The sequence below is a fragment of the Bubalus bubalis genome, chromosome 20, assembly GCF_019923935.1.
Source record: "Bubalus bubalis isolate 160015118507 breed Murrah chromosome 20, NDDB_SH_1, whole genome shotgun sequence".
NCBI classification, from domain to species: domain Eukaryota; kingdom Metazoa; phylum Chordata; class Mammalia; order Artiodactyla; family Bovidae; genus Bubalus; species Bubalus bubalis.
In genome coordinates this window covers 22,073,975-22,088,141 of record NC_059176.1, presented here as the reverse complement: position 1 = coordinate 22,088,141, position 14,167 = coordinate 22,073,975, and the positions used below count along the sequence as shown (strand labels likewise).

The 14,167-nt window shown below is 42.0% G+C and overlaps 1 protein-coding gene across 1 annotated transcript in view; it reads left to right on the top strand.

The window, feature by feature from the left end:
- The window catches only part of SSTR1 (somatostatin receptor 1), a 29,822-nt gene extending 17,314 nt beyond the window's left edge, over positions 1-12,508 (top strand). The window contains exon 2 of the transcript XR_006546782.2: positions 12,392-12,508. The gene's annotated coding sequence lies outside the window, so the exon portion shown is untranslated. The remainder of the gene's footprint in view (positions 1-12,391) is intronic.
- Positions 12,509-14,167: the final 1,659 nt, after the last annotated feature.

Sequence of the window (14,167 nt, the reverse complement as noted above, 5' to 3'; positions counted from 1 at the left end):
AGTAAGTTAAAAGCTCAAATATTATTCTTAGAAATCAAAGATTAGTGATAACATGACTTTGTAAATAGCCTGATTTTGCATCTTTGTTTTAATCGCTTGTTCTCAACCATGCTTCATTTCTTTCAGAAAAATGACAAATTTTGACAGCAAATTTGTAAATGTGTATCCTTAAATTAGTATCTTGTTTGAAAAGATTGTATTCAATTTATTTCCTCACTGGACTAATGCCCTACCTGTGGATTAACAACCCTATTGTAACAACCCTAGACAAGTGATATTGGTTAATAATACTTTTCATCGCTGAGGAGTTATGAGAAAAAAAAATCCTTAAAAGTATATATTTTTTTTACCTTGGTATTTGACTTTTTAATGAAACCAGTGCGAGTCATCATCTATATTGGCCCAAAAAGGCTTTTGTTCTTTAGCGGGGAATATTATTTGTCCTGTGTATAGTGCTCAGATGCAGCAGTTCTTTGGTGTGAAAATGAGTCAATGTTGAGAAATACACATTTATTTCACACATTAAGAGAGATATTTGGCATGACCCTGTGTTGTTATCTTTATTAAGCAAATTCTGTTTTCTATAAGGGCACATGAGTCTTTAGGTTATCATGAAAAATTGCTCTGAATTTCATGAATTGTGTAATTAATGATTGACAGATTATTTTAGTTGATTTAATTTTGGTTGAAGAAAAACTAAATTAAAAATTTACTCAAGTTTTCTAGATTCTCATTTCTAGAATTTATTTTCCATCTCAGTGTCCAGAGTTAGAGAAATGATTAATCAAAGTTATAAATTAAAGAAAGAATTCACATAATTTATGGAATATATATTATTAATATGCTTTGCATTAAACAATGCCACAAAAATAATCTAGAACTGCACTTATTTAAGTATATTTAAGTTTAAATCTTAACATTTAAGCTTTAATTTGGAGTAGACAAAATCATCCTTGTGGTGTATTTGTCTATGATTTAGTGAGAAATCTTAGGCTCCAAAATCACTGCAGATGGTGACTGTAGCCATAAAATTAAAAGATGTTTGCTCCTTTTAGAAGAAAAGCTATGACCAACATAGCATATTAAAAAGCAGAGACATCATTTGCTGACAAAAGTCCATATAGTCAAAGCTATGTTTTTTCCAGTAGTCAGGTATGGATGTGAGAGTTTGAGCACTGAAGAATTGATTCTTTTTAATTATGGTGCTGGAGAAGACTCTTGAGAGTCCCTTGGACAGCAAGGAGATCAAACCAGTTAGTCCTAAGGGAAATCAACACACAATATTCACTGGAAGGACTGATGCTGAAGCTAAAGCTCCAATTCTTTGACCACCTGATGTGAAGAGTTGACTCACTGGAAAAGATCTTGATGCTGGGAAAGACTGAAGGCAAAAGGAGAAGGGGACAACAGAGGATGAGATGGTTGGATGGCATCACTGACTCAATGGACATGAGTTTGAGCAAGCTCCAGGAGATGGTAAAGGACAGGGAAGCCTGGTGTGCTGCAGTCCATGGGGTTGCAGTAATTAACCTCCAATTAAAATAAATAAATTTATATTAAAAAAAGAGCTGGACATGACTTTGCGACTGAACAACAACAATAACACTGTCACTGCTAGCGAAGAGCTTTTCTTTTTTAAGAGTGGGTCTTGACCTATAAAGGATAAGTATTACAGTTCCTAAGTTAGTATTTAAAAACAAAGATTGAAGTAAATGCAGTGATTTCTAAAACTTTATTGAATTCTAGACCCTCTTTGAGTTTAAATGGAAAAGAAAACCAATCTTATTTTGAGGATGAGAGGAAAAATTTCCATTCACATGGCATCAAATGTTTTGACAATCATAGCAATGCAAAGAAGATGTAGTTGTTAATGAAAAAGTATTAGTTTTTACTGTGCAAGCCAATATTAATTTTCTCATTCACACAAGAAATATTTTTAGTTGCTTAGAACCGTGAACAGGATAGACAAATTCCCTACTTTTGTGAAATTTTTAGTGGGATGAGACAATAAACAAATACATTAAGAGCTATTACAATAGACAAGATAGAGTTTCTGGAAAACTAAAATCAAGTTGTCAGAAAATGTCCTTCTGCAGGGCTTCTATTTAAATAAGAATTAAATGACATGTGGAAGATTGAAGGAAAGGGAATTCCCAGCTGAGGACCTAATATGGGAATGCTGTATTCTGGGAAAACACTGGGACTGGACAGAAGAGGATGAGCAGGAGAGGAGAAGTGGCCAGTGAGAAAGGAAAGTCAAGAGAGGAAAATGTCTCTGTAAAGATTTGTCACCTGTGCCAAATGCTTATGAGAAATCTAGTAAGACAAGGATGCTCAAGGGACCATTAAATTGGATAGAATGTAGGTTGTTGTTGACCTGACACAGTACAGTTTCAAAGGAATGGGGATAAAGGCCAATTGGAGTGGGCTGAGGAAAGACAGGAATGTAGAGGAAATGGAGACAACTTCAGTCAACCCTTCTGGAAAGTTTTCTTCTGAAAAGGAGCTGAAAAATATAGCAGGAGCTGGAGGAAGGAATCAAGAGAACAGGTTTTTGCTAGTGGGAGTAATTAAGTCCAGAAGGATAAACTGATGAAAAGCAGGAATATTCCAGGAAGAGGGTCCTGGAATAGCAAAGCATGGGCTGGAGAGCTTGTGCCCAAGTGGTGACTTTGATGGAAGCTGGCACGCTCCTCTCTTACAAAGGAAGACACGAGAATACAGGTGCGCCAAGGGTGTGCTGCACCCTGGGGTGGAGACTGGCGGTTTGAGGAGACAGGAAAATCATGACACGGGCTCATCTCGAAGAGTGGGAAGTGAGCATCTATTAAACTATTAAAGTATTAAGGTAACCAAGCAGTACTGAAGACCCAGTAAGGATCCATGATCATGAATTTAAACTGGAATCGGTCGACAGAAAGCACATGCTTTTCTGCAGATTTGTTCTGTGGCCAGTGTGGAGTAAGAGCTAGTGGGACAACCAGGGTTAGAGTTCTCTGGGGGAAAGGGAACTGGAAGAAAAAGAGGGCAAGAGAGTTAACTTTTGAAAAGTGAATGGACCTAGAGACTGTCATACAGAGTGAAGTAAGTCAGCAAGAAAAAAAAAACCAAGTACTATATATTAAGTCATATATGTGAAATCTAGAAAAATGGTACAGATGGACATATTTGCAGGGCAGGAATAGAGATGCAGATACAGAAAACAGATGTGTGGACCCGGGAGGTGGCGGGGTGGTGGGATGAATTGGGAGATTGGGGTTGGCATATATACAGCTAATGGGAAGCTGCTGTGTAGCACAGCCTGGTGCTCTATGATAGGTGGGATGGGGTGATAGGTGGAAGGGAGGTCCAAGAGGGAAGAGATACAGGTATTATACATATAGTTAATTCACTTTGTTGTACAGCAGCAACTAACACAACACTGCGAAGCAACAATACCCCAATAAAAAAGCACATAGATATAGGATGATATAGTTGAATAAGGAATAAAGAAAAGTGAGAGAGATCATGAAGAATGAACAAGAGTAAAGACTAATGATTTAGAGAACTTGGTGTGATCAAAGCACAGCCGGAGTAGGGATGAGAGAACGTGAAGGGGAGTCAGATTTAACAGTCGGATATAAAACTCAGGGACAGTACAGTAGTCAGTGATACCAAGGTCCAGGGTCTACCTGTGGGGGTGGGTGGTGTTAGAAGATAGGGGGAAAGGACACTGAAGGTGAGGAGGGGCAAGGCCATGTGAGCAAGGAGTTTTTCTCAAGGATCTTGAAGACATCAATAAAGATAATAGCTTAAGGAGTAGAAAAGATGACAGATTCACATACTGACATCTTCTGTGAACAAAGGAAGGTACCAAGAGGTCCGCAGATGGCAGACACAGAGAGGTGAGATAGTCTGACGTGAACTGCAAAGATGACTGAAGTCTTCGGGAGGGACAAGTACAGAGAAGACAGAGACACACACCTCACTACTGAAGCCCAAGGGTTATCTGTGCGTGCAAACGTGCTAAATTGCTTCAGTCGTGTCTGACTCTTTGTGACCCTATGGACAGTAGCCTTCCAGGCTTCTCTGTTCACGGGGACTCTCCAGGCAAGAATTTACTGGAGTGGGTTGCCAAGCCCTCCTCCAAAGGATCTTCCCGACCCAGGGACTGAACCCACATCTCTCTTGTCTCCTGCTTTGGCAGGTGGGTTCTTTACCACTAGCTCCACCTGGGAAGCCCCAGGGTTATCAGTATTAATGACTAAGTTATTCTCTTTGGGTCTAAATAAGTGATATCATGTGGACACTATAATATCTGTTCCACCAACAGCTATAGCTAGAAAGGGATAGGATTGATTAGAGTTTAACACTCATGTTTCATTTTCATTGTATTACATAAAGACATTTGACCTCACCCATTCACAGAGGTACTCTAGAGAATAACTAGCTGTTCAACACACAAGTGTTTGAAATTATAGTATATTCAACTCCATTATTCATTTTAAGATTTGCTTGTATGAAACTTTGACATTGTAGGGAAGTATGAAGAATTGTGAAACAATTACTAGAAAATACTATACTAGGAAGAAGTTACATTCCCATAGATTACATTGCATATTTATAATTTCCTTTTCCCTCTCAAATTGTGAACATAACAATTTAACACTAAAGAATGAACATTCTCTTTGGCTGTGTGAAGCTAATAATGCAAAATTATCAGTATATCTGGGGTAAAATTTATAGGAACAACTTAAAATACACACTTTTCTTAAGCCAAATGTATTGGCTCTGTTGATACCCTATGATATATCCATTTCTATCTGTCCTTTTGAAATAATGTATCTCACAAGGAGGATAAGCAGAAAACCTATTATACAACACAACTGTTTGTTTCTTCCTTTCGCGTTCATGATTACCTGAGGCACAGATGACATATGATCCAAACCAGTGACATATGTCTGGGCCTGACAGAGGACATTTTTCATCTTCTGAGTCCAGGTTACATCTTCAGCAGCAGGTGTTATGAATCTAAGTGAGGTGAAACAAGCTTCTAAATTCACTTCTCAGGTTCAGCATACTTCCAGAGTGTTTCAAGGGACCAGAAATAAAAGGAAGATTTTTGTCTTTCTATTCTAAACCATGGAAGTCTAGCTTACTGCCAGACTTGATAAGCTTGGATAATTCATTTTATTTTTGTAAAAATTATTTATATTATTATATTTATGGGTCTTCGTTGCTGTGTGCAGGCTTTCTCTAGTTGGGGTGAGCGTGGGCTGCTCACTGCTGAGGCTTTCCTCATTGTGGATCACAGGCTCTAGGTGTACAGGCTTAGCTGCTCATGGCATGTGGGATCTTCCAGGACCAGGCTTCGAACCTGTGTCCCCTGCATTGGCGGGCGGATTCTCAACCACTGATCCAGCAGGGAAGTCCCTCATTTTATTTTATGTGGTGCTTCTTCTTTTGGTCAGAGGCCAGAGGCTCACCTTTCCTGTCCTTTGCCCCAACCCTTTCCTCTGCACGTCTTTGATCCTGTTGGATCACAGAGGTGTGGGAGCAATTCCTCCACCCCAAATGATTGTTCATACCTCCTCACCTTTCCTGGTGCTTGGACTTGCTTAGCATCTAGAGCCTCTAGAGAATTTCAAACACCTTCTTCAACGTGCAGGGAAAGCACTGCCCTCCTTATGAAGCTTTTCCAGTCCACTGCTGCCCCCTCTCTCCCAGTCAGTCATCCCTTTGTCCTTCTTTCATGCGCATTTGAAGATACATCAGTTACTGTTAGAGTGGCCACAAAACACATTGTCCAAACCAGGGCATTTTTGAGACAAAGGCAGTCCATTGCTAATAATTCTGCTGGGATACCAGGCGTAAACTATGACTGCCTTGGCTAGCCAAGATGTGTGATCAGCCTAATTACATTATGTATGGCATTGCGTGGTGGAATCATCCTTTTCCTGCATTGTTTGTGAGGGCAAGCTTGTTTTGTACCTCATGTCGCTGGAGTTTAAATACTTTGTGGATATCTACTGCCTTGCTATCACCTTTAAAGGTGTCTTTAGGGAATCACCAAGCCACATTCTTTGTAGTCTTCTAATTTGGGCCATGCTGTTTGGATGGTGATGAATCTCTGCGCTTTGCCCCAGTGGATAAGTACATGACTCAAGTTCGATGGGTCAAAGTGACACAGGTCACTGGCCAGCCCCCTTCTGTCAGTGATTGGTTCAGATCTGTACATGGTGGTCTAATTAGAGGCAATCTTCGGGGTTTTGTTCCTACTGTGAAGGGGAAAGTCAACTTTCACTTTAGTTGCTATACTGTGAGCCAGCCTGGGGACCATCAGCTCTAAGGAGAGCTACTCATGAGAATGCAGGGAACATGGAAGAAAACAGAACCAAGAATGGATCCCCCCCCCGCCCCGCCCACAAACCACTGGAGCGTTAGTCTTCAGTATTGACTGAAGCTGGCTTTGTTTACTCTGCACTTTTGAGTTACATGAACCCATAAACTCCCTTTTCTCTAAAGTCAGTTAAGCTGTGTTTCTTCGCAGGAAAAAAACCAAAACATTTTTTCTTGACTGAGGCCTGGATCATTGGAGGCACTCTAAGTATTCAGTGAATGAGTTGAATAAACGGAGTCAGGGTTCCTTGTAGGCTGTCGCAGGACTGGGAACGACCAGAGGTAACCTCCCACCTGTAGCTCCCAGGAGCCTACAGTCCGGTGACCTGTCTTGCAGGAGTGCTGTCCTAGCAACGCTTCCGTTAAGGAGGAGCTCAAGGTAGTAAACAAAGGCTCTCACTTTTGTTTGTTTCTTTATTTTTCTACTTTATAGGCACTTTTTTTTTTCTTTTTGCCATTGGTGACTCAATAGTACTTTGGGGACAGCCAGTGGTTAAGAACTTGTCAGCCAATGCAGGAGACGTGAGAGACGTGAGTTCGATCTCTGGGATGGGCAGATCCTTTGGTGGAGAGCATGGCAACCCACTCCAGTATTCTTGCTGGAGAATCCCCATGGACAGAGGAGCCTAGTGGACTACATGGGGTCGCAAAGAGCCGGACATGACTTAAGTGACTTAACACTCATGCACAGTGAGGTAAAATGAGGTGTTACCTCTAGCTATTGCTTATAAAGGTAACTAACTCAAGGTCTGAAGTATAACCTCAAGATAAAAACCATCTTCTCCCAGATAAATTAGGAGTTGGGGATTAAAATACGTACACCACGCTATATAAAATAGGTAAACAAGGACCTACTGTATAGCACTGGGAACTGTGATCAATTTCTTGTAATAACCTATAAAGGAAAAGAGTCTAAAAAAGTGTATATATATATATATATATATATATATATATATCTGTCAGTTTGCTGTACACTCGAAACTAAGACAAGATTGTAAATTAACTATACTTCAGTTAAAAAAATTTTCTCCCCAGAAATTCTTCTACCCCTTCTTTGATCAAGACAAAGGAACTTTATCCAGGCACATACACTTTAGACAGCCAGTTTGGTCTCAGTGGTTCCTGCATTGCAGATGGATTCTTTACCACTGAGTCACTGGGGAAAATATCTATTAGGAATAAACTTTATTTGGGGGACCCTTGGATAAAAATTCACCTTTACTCCTTTGAATGAAGCACTAAATAGTGTTAACATTAGTATATAAAATGATATATCTCACCAACCATCAGTTATTAACCAACTTGGCTCTAATGACCCACGTAGGTGGCAAGAGCTCTTACCAGTGAAGAGTGTGACACGAGAGCTCTGGGGCTACACTCCAGAGGCCCAAAGGGCACCCTCTCCCTTCTCCTCTGTGACTTCTCCAGGTGGCTTTTATTACTTCATGGGGGTGCTGCTGCTGCTAAGTCGCTTCAGTCGTGTCTGACTCTGTGAGACCCCATAGACAGCAGCCCACGAGGCTCCCCCGTCCCTGGGATTCTCCAGGCAAGAACACTGGAGTGGGTTGCCATTTCCTTCTCCAATGCATGAAAGTGAAAAGTGAAAGTGAAGTCACTTGGTTGTGTCTGACTCTTAGTGACCCCATGGACTGCAGCCTACCAGGCTCCTCCGTCCATGGGATTTTCCAGGCAAGAATACTGGAGTGGGGTGCCATTGCCTTCGCCGACTTCATGGGGGTATTGATCTTAAATGCTTCCAAATCTATTCTTCACAGAGGTTAGTCATTTTTAGCGTCATAATTTAGAGCATATTTTCCCCTAGCTTAAATCTCTTCACTAGATTTTCATTCTCTCAGAATAAAATCCAAGCTCCTTGGCATTTTCTATAATGTCCTGCCTGCCTGGTACTACCATATGCAAATTGTGTCAGTCAGATTCTTCCTCAATGAACTCTTGGCCAGAGTCTTCATCTAACATCTCAAAAGTGCTGTATCCATCTCAGCCTCAGGGCCTTTTGCACCTGCTATTCCTTCTGCCTGGAAGTTTGTTTCTTGTCCTTCCTCCAACTACCACCCTCCACTTTTTCTTGCTTTAACGCTCTTATTGATTTGGTAATTGCACTTTCATGGGCTTGCTTATTTAATATCTCTCCTCCCTAGAGTGTGGGCTTCCCAGGTGGCGCTAGTGGTAAAGAATCTGTCTGCCAATGCAGGAGATGCCAGAGATGTGAGTTCAATCCCTGGGTCAGAAAGATCCCCTGGAGTAAGAAATGGCAACTCAATTCAGTATTCTTGCCTGGGAAATTCCATGGACAGAAGAGCCTGGTGGGCTACAGTCCATGGGGTCACAAAGAGTTGGACACAACTATTCATGCACCCATACATCAAACACACTAGAGTGTAAGCTCTGAGAAGACAGGTGGAGATCTGATCTGTTTTTTTTAATTACTCTGTTCACTGGCACATAGAAGGTACTCAATAGATATTTGTTGAAATATAATAAAACCATATGATGGCATACATTTCATATACTTAGGTCAGGAACACCTTCCCCATTCTAAGTGACCCACAAGAGTGCTGTCCTTTGTACTCTAGTCCTAGGTACATACATGCCTCTCAAAGACTTTTTAAAATCATAAATATTAGAGTGAAAAGATACACTGGAGATATTAGTTCAAAAATGGAAAACTCAGGTTTATACAGCTGAGGGACTCACATTGGGAGGGGTCTCTTCTTCACGCCTCCGCGTTCTTTGAAAAGGGAATTTTTCCTAAGCACTCCTGCCTTCTTACTTCCCCTTGGAGGTTGAGCGAGTTGATTGGAGTGAGTTGGAGAGGAGCTAGGTGTGTGGGTTCAGCCATCAGCCCCTCTTTAGCTGGGGCTCTGTCACAGGGCGTGTGCCTTCTGCTCATCCTCCCCTCAAGCTTGCTGGATTAGGCTTTGCTGTGGGAGGCCCACAGCTGGCTAGTTGGGCTTCTGACTGGGTATCGTGAGGCAGGGTTGTCTAATTCAGGTTCCATATTTTCAGGGCCATGGTGCCTACACATGTCTATCTTTTCTTAGTTTTTTGGCTGTGCAGGGTCTTCGTTGCTGTGCGGGCTTGTCTCTACTTGTGGAGAGTGGGGGCTACCCTCTGGTTGCGGTTCACAGGCTTCTCATTTTGGTGGCATCTCTCCTGGCAGATTACGGGCTCTAGGACACGTGGGTTGAGTAGTTGTGGCTTGTGGGCTCTAGAGCACAGGCTCAGTAGTTGTGGATGAGCTCAGTTGCCCCTCAGCATGTGGGATCTTCCTGGACCAGGGATGGAACCGTGACTCCTGCATTGGCAGGCAGATTCCTTACCACTGAGACACCAGGGCAGCCCTGTCTTTCATTAGTTTAAAAGGAAATAGTTTCCTGATTCCTCTTCCTGTTTGACTTGGCTTGTAAGTGGGTGAGCTTCGGCCCCTTGTATCTCAACACCAAAGCTCCACAGTTGGTCGGGGTTAGGGACTAGAATTCTAACCTCCCCAAGATCCAGCTCTGATTTCCAGGGTCAAGTGCACACCTCAGTCAGCATCACCCCAACTACCTTCCCAGATACCCTGGAACTGCCTCTCCTACGGTCAGCACCCCAACCCAGGGCTGCAAGGGGCAAGACTGTCCTGGGATCCGTGCTTTTCCTCCACCGATTTTGGTTAAAGTCATATTTATAATAATTTCATCATGAGGCTAGTGAAATAAATGTTTATAGAACCAACATTATAGAAAAATTGGGTAATGATCAGATTAAAATAAATATAAATATCTCATTATGAGCTACTCTGGTTATAAATACATTGTTTATTATCATGTTCATTTTTACTTTTCCCCCAATTATTTTGTCAGTTCTCTAATTCTGCATTTTATTTTAGATTGTTTCGTGCAACCTCTTGAAAGCTATCATTTCACTGACATTTATCTGGATATGAGGTCAGATATTAACCCTCTTGTGGCTGATGCATAGTTCAGTTAACCTTGACTAAGAAGACACTATAGTGTGTTTTATTATTACTATAACATTAATATTTTTAATATAATATTTCTAATGAACCAACAGGTGAAACTTTTGCATGTTAAAATGGAGTATAAAAAAATTGTTGGGTATAATTATGACCTTACTTGTCGAAACAAATACCTTCCCTAATCATACCATTAAAAAGGGGAAGAGAAAATCACTTATGAAGAAAAATCGAAAGAAACATGCCTTCATTGAGAATCCTTAACCACTCTCTATTGTTGCAACTTAAAAAGCAAAAGAAATAATAATAATATAAATAAAATAAAACTTAGCAAACAAACAATACTTTCTCCTATGTAGTCATGCTCTTTTTCTCTAGTGGCTCAAAGGGTTAAAGCCATTTCACATTGTACCGTTGGAGAAGCAATAGGGCAATGGATGGTTTTCACTGAAGTATTCCTTCCTTTTCAGTTAGAAGACTGTCTGAACCTTTTTCTGTGTCAAGGTGGTATATGTCCTTCTCAGTTTGGAGGCTGTGTGCTATGTTTTGGAGACTCAACTGACTTCGGTATAGTTAGATCTAGAGCTTTGATTTCTCGTATTTTTGTTTCTTCCTACTATCTATCAATCAGCCAACAATTATCCACAAAATAATACCCTCTGAATGTAGAAATATGCTAGATCTTAAAGAAACCAGAAAAAAGTTTTCTGTTTTTAGTTCATACTAGCTCAAAGCTTATCATTGGGTTGGAACAGACAGATGTGTCTTGCTGTTCCTTTTTTTAAAAATTAATTCTTTATTTTAATTGGAGGATAATTACTTTACAATATTATGATGGTTTTTGCCATACATTTATATGACTCAGCCACGATCCCAAACCCCCCTCCCACCTCCCTCCCCACTCTATCCCTCTGGTTTTGTTCCAGAGCACTGGCTTTGGGTGCCCTGCTACATGCATTGGACTTTCCCTGGTCATTCCTTTTGTTTATTTTAAAGCGACAATGCTACTCCCTTACTTACACTAACTCCAGTTAACGTCGTTGCCTGTATTGGTTGGGAGTTTCGGCTAAGCTGCTGAGAAAGACTTCAAGACACAGGGGCTTGAATCTGATAGAAGTTTATTTCTCTCACAGTTGTCAGGAAGTGGATGATCCAGGTTAGTATAGTGGTTCTGCCCCACGAAACCATTCATCAACTCGAATTTCTTTCATCCTGTGTTTCCACCATCCTCAAGGGCAGTTTCCTCATTTTCATGGTCAAAGACTGGTCAATGCATACATGTGTCTCAGCCTTCAGAAAGTAGACATTAAGTTGATAACATGCACCTTCATTTTATGTAAGTGTAATATACATTACAATATTTACTAGTATCCAATTCTTTTCTATTGATAGGCACATGGGAGATTACAATTCTTCATTCATGTCATTAGGCACAGCCATGTGACTAGTGTTGACCAGAGGGACAGGAGCTAGTGTAGCATGAGTTATCTGCATACCAAGGTTTCTGTTGATGGGCTTGATTCTCCAGCCCTGCTCCCCTTGCCAGGATGACCAAAACACATGTTGATGGGCAGATGCAACAGGACCCTGTGGGGTACCTTTGTCAAGTTTACGATTACCTTTTTTATTTGAACCTGTATTCCTTTTCTTGTTCAAAATCTGTTCTCCTCAAGATTGAGGAGAATCAAAGAATCAAAGATTGAGCAGAGAAGGCTTCCCTGGTGGCTCAGAGGGTAAAGCATCCGCCTGCAATGCAGGAGACCTGGGTTTGATCCCTGGGTTGGGAAGGTCCCTTGGAGAAGGGCATGGCAACCCACTCCAGTATTCTTTCCTGGAAAATCCCATGGACAGAGGAGCCTGGCAGGCTACAGTCCATGGGGTCACAAAGAGTCAGACAAGACTGAGCTACTAAGTACAGAGTAGGACCTTATGGGGCCTTCCTGAGACAGGCCTTCCCCCATCTCCTCTGCTTTAGCTCCTCTCAAAGTACCTAGATACTAGTATTTGATGCAAATTTCTTGAATTGTTTTGCAGATATGAAAACCCCCCACCAAATGGAAGAAGTTCTTCAAGACTATAAGCACATACCCCAGGTCTCCTGGAGCCTAAGGACTGATGATGTAAACCCCTGGGACACCACCCTGCTGCCTCACCATTGGTCAGTCAGAGAACTGTGCACAGCCGACCACGTAACCTGCAACCCACGCCCTTCAACTGCCCTTTAAAAATGCTTTGCTGAAACTCTTTGGCGAGCTCTAGACTTTTCAAGGCATGAGCCACCATGTCTCCTTGCATGGCCTTGTGATAAACCTTTCTCTGCCCCAAATTCTGACGTTCAATTTGGCCTCACTGTTAACAATCTGATATGGAAACCCGCAGGAATCCTGAGTGAATGTGAAGAAGCCCCTGGGCTTGCAACAGACTTTCGTGAGCAAGAAATAACCTTGTGCTGTTTATTCCACAGCATAAAGTATCCCCCTCTGATTTTAAAGCAGATGCTGCGGACGCTGTACCCATGATTTCTGCTCACATGTTATGGATGAGAACATTGTTGCATGGATAGTCCTAGTTCAAGGGCCAGCAGGGCTGTGTATACTCCATCACTATGGAAACAGAGAGGGCAGGTAGTTGGGGCAGTCGGCACCTCGCTTGCTTGGAATGTTCTCCTCCCACGCCTTGCTCTGTGCATAGCCCACATCCTCCAAAGCACAGCCTTCTGCAGACTCCTCAACATTCTGCTTTCTCTCTCCTCTTAATTCAGATTGCTCTGTTTACAACCTTTTATTATGTGTCATTCATTTTAAAAGGTATAGAGGGACTTCCCTGGTGGTCCAGTGGTTAGGACTCTGCATTTCCAATGCAGGGGGCACAGATTGATCCCTGGTCAGGGCACTAGCCTTGGGGCATGGACAAAAAGTATATATACATATATACATATATGCTGCTGCTGCTGCTGCTAAGTGGCTTCAGTTGTGTCTGACTCTGTGTGACCCCATAGATGGCAGCCCACCAGACTCCCCCATCCCTGGGATTCTCCAGGTAAGAACATAGGAGTGGGTTGCCATTTCCTTCTCCAATGCATGAAAGTGAAAGGTGAAAGTGAAGTTGCTCAGTCGTGTCTGACTCTTTGCGACCCCATGGACTGCAGCCTACCAGGCTCCTCCGTCCATGGGATTTTCCATATTTTGACTTTTATATATATAAAAGTCAAAGGTTTTGGACTACTTACCCACATCCAGGCATTGTGCTGGGTGTGTCCTGAAGATGTAATCTCTAACTTCCAGACTTGAAGTTTCCCTTGCCTAGCATGGTGCCCTCCCCAAATGACAAGGCTAATAAATACCCTTTGTTTTTTTTTTTAATAATTTTAAAAAATTTTTGGCTGTGCCACGTCTTCATTGCTGTGCAGGCTTTTCTCTAGTTGCGGCAAGTGGAGCCTCTCTCTCGTTGTGGAGCCTGGACTCTAGGGTGCCCAGCCTTCAGTAGTTGTGGTTCCTGGGCTCTAGAGCACAGCCTCAATAGTTGTGGTGCATGGGCTTAGTTGCTTCAAAGAATGTGGGATCCTCCTGGATCAGAGATACAGTCCATGTCTCCTGCTTTGGCAGGTGATTCTCTACCACTGAGTCACCAGGGAAGCTCTTCTTTGGCTGAGTATATGAAGAGTCATCAGGATGATGGCAAAGGAGTTATGTTCAGTAGCAGTGCCCTACTGGCAGACCTGGAGAAGGAAGGAAAATCCTGAGGTAGACTTCAGGGTTCATGAAGACAGGGATCAAGTCTGTCTTGGATACTACCTTATCTCCCTCCAGT